Source organism: Zingiber officinale, chromosome 3B (assembly GCF_018446385.1).
Source record: "Zingiber officinale cultivar Zhangliang chromosome 3B, Zo_v1.1, whole genome shotgun sequence".
NCBI lineage: Eukaryota > Viridiplantae > Streptophyta > Magnoliopsida > Zingiberales > Zingiberaceae > Zingiber > Zingiber officinale.
This window is the reverse complement of record NC_055991.1, coordinates 109,815,324-109,821,972: the sequence shown is the minus strand read 5'-3', so window position 1 is coordinate 109,821,972 and position 6,649 is coordinate 109,815,324. Positions and strand designations below refer to the sequence as shown.

The following is a 6,649-nucleotide window of genomic DNA, read 5'->3' as shown; positions in this document are numbered from 1 at the left end:
GCATCTCGTCATTCGGATGTACCTAGCCCGTCGACTCCTTTTCCGTGTCATTCTCCTCGCTAGCTACGTCTTCTGCTCGACTTCTTGTGTTCCTAAGCTCCTGCACACTTAGACACAAGGATCAAATACATATAATCTGACTTAACTTGGTTGACCACATTAAAACTACTACGGGGTACTTACAATCTCTCCCTTTTTAATGTGCATTAACCCAAGTTAAAATTAAGGTTAGATAAAAAGTAATAACATAATTATGTAAAGAAGTTGCAATTTGAATAATTTATTATAATACAATGAATTAAGTTAATAAAATTTTATAAAATTCTTACAAAAAAAAATGTCCTTACCTCCCATTAACTTGTACATATTTCTTCCCTTTTGTTCACATAAAAAAAAATTAGAAAAAATAAAATAAACTATTAGAAAATTTTGAAACATTTTTCTATGGATACATAATAAGAATTATCAGTAAGCAAATATTTATTTTAGAAATTTTTAAAAATATTCTAGTTTTACTAAATAATCTTTTATTCGACAAAAATAATTTAAAAATAGTTTTTGGTTTCAAAAAATCCTAAAAATTTTATCGAACTTAAATAGAATAATTTATATCAGTATAAAAACACTACTAGAAAAAAAACTTTTTTAGACATAATAAAATATGTCTTAAATTATAAATTTAGTATATCAAAATATTTTTGAGATGATAATATAACCATCTCTAATACAAGCATTTGAAAAAAAAAATATTGAGGCGTACCGTCTCAAATGCTATTTAAGATAGTGATGAGATGATTGTTTAATTATCCCAAAAATATTTAAGAAAAAAAATTTTTTTTTCTCAAATGTTATATCTTATCCTATAAAAAAAAATACTAAATTGAGATGATAATGTGTCATTTCAAATAAAAATAAAAATAGTAAATTACTGCCCCTGATGTTTTGACTTGTTAAATGTACTTTTTGTGATAAAAATTAGTAATCTTAAAAGAATATTTACTATATGAATTAATCTAGATGAAATTTATTTAATTGTTATTTCAAAACAAAAGAAAATACTCCCTTTATAAATTAAAAGTGATATGCATAATATAAAATTTTAATATTTTTTAACTTACAAGTTAGTAGGTAGATTTCATGCTAACATTCATCCAATAATAGAAATATTTATATATCCATCATTAATTTAATAAAAAAAACTATTATTCCTATAAAAGTTACGTAACAGAAAGCCTAAAGAGCATCTCTATCTGAAAATAACTTCTATAATCTTTCATCATCAAAATCCTGAATATTAAAAAAGTAATAATCAAAATCCTGAATATTAAAAAGAACTCTTATTACTGTTTAGAAAAATCAATAAATAGAACTTTCCAATAAGAAATCTCATCATCTAAGACATAATCCTCTTTCTTACAACTATATATATAAACAACACAAACAACCTCGAGTTAAATTAATTTTTAAACACTACAAACAACCCCAAGTTAGAGATTACATGACTAAACATATATACTATTCAAGAAAATCAATAAATAAAATTTTTCAATAAGAAATCTCATCATCTAACACGTAATCCTCTTTCTTGCAACTATGTATATAAACAATACAAATAGTCCCAAGTTAAATTAATTTTTAAAGACCACAAATAGCCCTATTACATGACTATATATATCATTCAAAAAAATTAATAAACAAAATTTTTCAATAAAAAATCTCATCACCTAACACATAATCGTCTTTCTTGCAACTATGTATATAAACAACACAAACAACCCCAAGTTAAACAAAATTCTTTATCTCGTAATAAATGATGGTTCATGTGTTTGTCAATATTTTTGTGTCTTTCAAGTTGTTGCACTTGTAAAAACCAAAATATGTTATATACTAATACAATCATGCAAAAAATAATATTAAAGTTAAATTAAAAAAAAGCACTATGAACTGAAAGAAAAAATTCATTGTGAATTAAATAATACTGTTGTGATGACTATAGCTTTAAGACTCCTAGTGGATAGGGGTGTAAATTAGCCAAGCCGCTCGTGAGCTATTCGAAGCTCGATTCAATAAAAGCTCGTTTAAGCTCGTTTAATTAGGCTCATTAAGATAAACAAAATCAAACTCAAGCTTCATAATATTCGGCTCGTTAGCTTGTGAATATGTTCGTTAAGCTCATGAATCAATTTTTAAATAAAAAAATAATAATTTTGATATTAAATTTATAAATTTTACCCTCTACTGATGAAAAATATAAACAAATATATTAAATTTATTTATTAGAATAAAATTATAAATTTTAACAAAAATATTATAATTTTTTTAAAATATATAATTTATTTTTTAATGAATATTTAAATTTATAATTTATATTTATTAAGCTCGTTTAGGCTCGATAAAAGCTCGAATAAGCTCGTGAACCATGAATATATTCGTTAAATAAAGCTCACGCTCGGTTCGATTATAAACGAGTCAAACTCAAACATCCAAGAGTTCGGCTCGACTCGATTACACCTCTACTAGTGGATATCAATTGGTGAACATAAGAAAGAACAATATATCTCTTCTACTTGTGTATGCTTGCTTGCCCTCTATGAAGTCTGAAGTAGCTTGCCCCAGAGTGTGCTTTCTAGGTTGTGGATTAGTTTCCCTAAAAAAAGAGGTTGCCTACCAGCTGCAAGATATAATATATGCTGTCTTGGTTAGTAAGGAATCAGGAAAATACTGTAATTTATTAAGTTCAATTAAAGTTACCACTAAATCAAAAGTCCCCAGACCATTTTCGGGAGAAGTTGCCTTCAGAGCTGTGATATCAAACCATTGGATTTTAATCTTACTCTTGAGACCACCTTCAAGGATCTCCCATACAAGCTTTCGCTTAGCAAAATAGAACTTGGATACTAAATCTCCTTCATACCTTGATGGATACTATAAAAGAAGGAAAGATAAGTAATTATCACTAGTTCCCCCTACTAAACATAGAAATGCAAACACAATAATAATAATGCAATGACATAAAAATATAAATATAAATAAATAAAATAGAGACATACTAAATTAACAAAAAAACAAATTTTTGGTTCAATGTGCCTTAGTTCTTTTCACATAATAAGGATCTGTTTGGTTGAGTCAGAATGGACTAACAATAAAGCCTTCCAACATTTATCTAGTTAGTATTCATGAAGCCACCAAATACAAGAAAATTTCTATGGATGTCAAAATTAGTTGAACTAAAACATAGAAGCTTGTAAAGCTTTCCAGCAGCTAACCAGACCAGAACATATAGATTTGTCACTGATTAAATCAAGTTCTTTCAATATACAACCGAATCAGAGGATTAGACTACTAATTTATCTCCTTCAGCCACTTTTTTTTTGTCTAAAACCAAGAAAAATTGAAAGTGTCTCAATAAAAGTCAAAAACAAGGTCACAAATAGAAAACTCAACTAATTCCAATCTGGATCAGCCACAGAGAGACAGACTTTGTTAGAAGTCTATTAACTTCATTATGTACATAAAGACAGCATCAATGATATCAGCTTTCAGATCCATACCAAGTGAAACAATAGTTAAAACCCTAGCTGCATCTCAACATTACGAATCTAATCAGAGATACAGAAATAGAGAGGAGTGACTGAAAATAGGAAAGAAAATATTGAGATGAAAAAGATGAAGACCATTTCAGATCCATCAGCGATATACCCATTTTTAAGTAAATATTGCTAAGAAATCATCTTTCTCGCTTAGGTTACCAGGATATGATCTACGACTCGATTTCAAAGCCAAGATCTCATCTTTGTATGAGCAAGACAATGAGCAAGGAGGAGAAGAACCAAAACTTGCCTGAAACAATCCAGCAGCAGAATACGGACCGCAGGAAAAAGAACGGAAGAGACCGTCCGAGTAGAGGAAAGCGCAGACGCAGCCGAGGAGGATGCTGACGGCGACCAAGAGGATCTTGCCGTCGAGTCGAGCGGTGAACAAAACCCTAGCACTACCGCACTCGATTAGGATCGGCCAAAAAGAGGTCTCCGAAGAAAAAGAAAAAGAGGTCGCGCGCCTGAGGGTTTTAGTAAGGCATGCATCAGATGGAAAAATATTAATCAGTTAATGTATTTTAACCTGTTGAACTTTATTTCTTCGGCACTTAAAATATAAATTGTATTATGAAGTAAACTATCACTTAAAATTTGAATTGAAACTTTTTTTTTTAACATACGAAGTCTAAACTGATATTATTCATAGATGAAGTAAAAGAACGGGCAAAGTTCATTCGTGAAGAGAGAAGGACATAGTAGAGAAGAAATATCAAACGAAATAAAGGATGCACACAATTTCATCAAGTCCGATAAAGGAAATAGTAAAGCAGGTATACCTCACTTATAATATCATGTTCGAAGTTGAATACCCCCTTTGCTATTGCTTTCCTCAGAGGTAGCTTCTCCTTCATCAATACTCTCCTCTTGGTGATTCGCCATGAGTGCTAGTCTGGCATATTCCTCCAGTTCAGACTCCGATGATGACTCGTCCCACGTTGCCTTCAGATTTTTATACTTTGGTTTGCTTGACTCTTTATTTTTCTCCTATTTTTCAGTTTCGAGCTATTATCTTTGGTGTGTCCTTCTTCTTGACAATTATAGCACCTTACTTTCCATTTTCTCAGAACAAACTTCTTGGTCTGCGACTTTTTAAATTTGTTAGATTTAAGAAACTTAGAGAATTTTCTTACCATGAAGGATGCTTCGTCTTCGTTAGTCGATGAGTCTGCATCTGGTCTGCTCTTCTGGGTTTGTAGTGGTAGATTCTGATTGTGTCCCTTTCTTTGTCCTGCACAGCGAGACTCATGTAATTCAAAAATAGAAAAAAAAAATTCGAATGTACTTATCTCAAGGTCTTTGGAGATATAGTAGGAATCTACTATAGATGTTCATTTCGGTGTTCTCAAGAATACATTTAAAGCAAACCTTTGCGTGTCCCGATTATTTATCGTTTCTCAGAGGTTCATCAATCCGGTGATTAGATTCTTGATTCTTCTGTGTAGTTGGCAACTGATTCACCTTCTTCCATTCGGAGGTTGTTAATTTGATTCCGGAGCAAGTCATGTCTCGCAAACTTTGCTTCGGGCGTTCCTTCATGTAGCTCCAGGAACTTCTCTCAAAGAGTTTTCCTAATTCGTAAGCTCTGATTCGACTAACTTCCTGGGGTGGAAGTACGCTCAGTAGATGGAACTCGACTCGTCTGTTTGCTACAAAGTTGACTTGTTCGTTTTTGGTTCACTGATATTCCTCTTTTTCAGTTCCTTGTTAATCTTTGAGAGCTACAAAATCATATTTGATTATTAAAAGTAATTCAAAATCAGTGTTAAAAAATGCATCCATGTGTTTCTTCCATATTGCCAACTCCCCCTCAAACTTAGACGGGTAGATGCTGGGTCCGACCATCGTCTTTGTACTTCAGTTGGTGGTTAGTCCTTCTGAAGTGATTGAGCTTTTATACAACTTGTTGATGCAAGTAGACGGGTAAGAGCAGGGGTGAATTACCCTGAAAAGATAAAACTAAATATTTCTTGATCTTTCAACTCAAATTAGTAACACAATTATAAAAAAAATGTTGAACAACTAAAAATAAAAGAGGCGGAAGAATCACTTGGTTACAACCTACGTGGTTGTTAATCTAAGATAAAAGAAAGCACTAAAAAAGTTTCCTTCGTTGAAAATGAAGAAGTTTATTACACTCGTTAAACGCTCAGAATTATATTAGAAAATGAATATAAGAGTTATTAACTATTTCCTAGGTCTAGGGGTTTTGTTATAACCCCTGAAAAATGTTATCCGTAGCTTGAAGGCCTCTTCAAAGTGGTCCAACGTGCCTTCCATTAGATATATTCTATTTCCCGAGGATAAAACTTTATCCTCATATAACGGCTAGGGAAGACACCTTCCATATGCTGGAAGGCATCTTCCATGAAGCATTGAAGGTGCCCTCCACAAGGCAAATCAACTCAATAGTTGATTTTTTCGCATGGGTGATTCTCTAACTAATCGGAGTTGAGCTCACTCGAATCTAACTTCAACCTTCTACTCGAGCAGGCTTCCTCCTCGACTTCTCGTCCCTTGAATAGCATACATGTCCTTCTCATCAATCAGTGTACTCTTTTACAGTATCTCGTTCCTCGGTTGTACCGAGCCCGTCAACTCCTTTTCTGTGTCATCCTTCTCACTAGCTATGCCTTCCGCTCGACTTCTTGTGTTCCTAAGCTCTTGCACATTAGTGTTAGGACCCTTGGCGGTTAACTAGAGGGGGAGGGGGGAGGGCGGGTGAATAGCCCCTGCATAAATTAAACAAACAAAAACCTTTCTCGATCAAATAATTTGATTAAAATAATACTTGCATATAAAAAATACAAAAAGGACTAAAAGACAGAGGGACACGGGTTTATTTAGTTACAACCGGGGAGGTTGTTAATTTAAGGTAGTGAAGTCGCACTAATTTTTCCTTCAGGCGGAGAAGCCTCTTTACAACAATGAAAGCACATAACAGATGAAGCTAAATAGAAATGAAAGCGTTTACAAGTGTTGCTTGAGTGTTTCTTGTTCTACATAGCTTCTGGGAGTAGGGTTGCTTAAATAGCCCTGCTTGGGGCGCCTGGAAG

At 32.6% G+C, this 6,649-nt stretch overlaps 1 long non-coding RNA gene across 1 annotated transcript; it reads right to left on the bottom strand.

Moving 5' to 3' along the window:
* Positions 1-2,426: 2,426 nt before the first annotated feature.
* Positions 2,427-2,925, bottom strand: LOC121968507. Its single transcript, XR_006108186.1, has 2 exons — positions 2,752-2,925; positions 2,427-2,671 (listed from the first exon to the last, which is right to left on the bottom strand). It is a non-coding gene; the product is annotated as an uncharacterized LOC121968507 (long non-coding RNA).
* Positions 2,926-6,649: the final 3,724 nt, after the last annotated feature.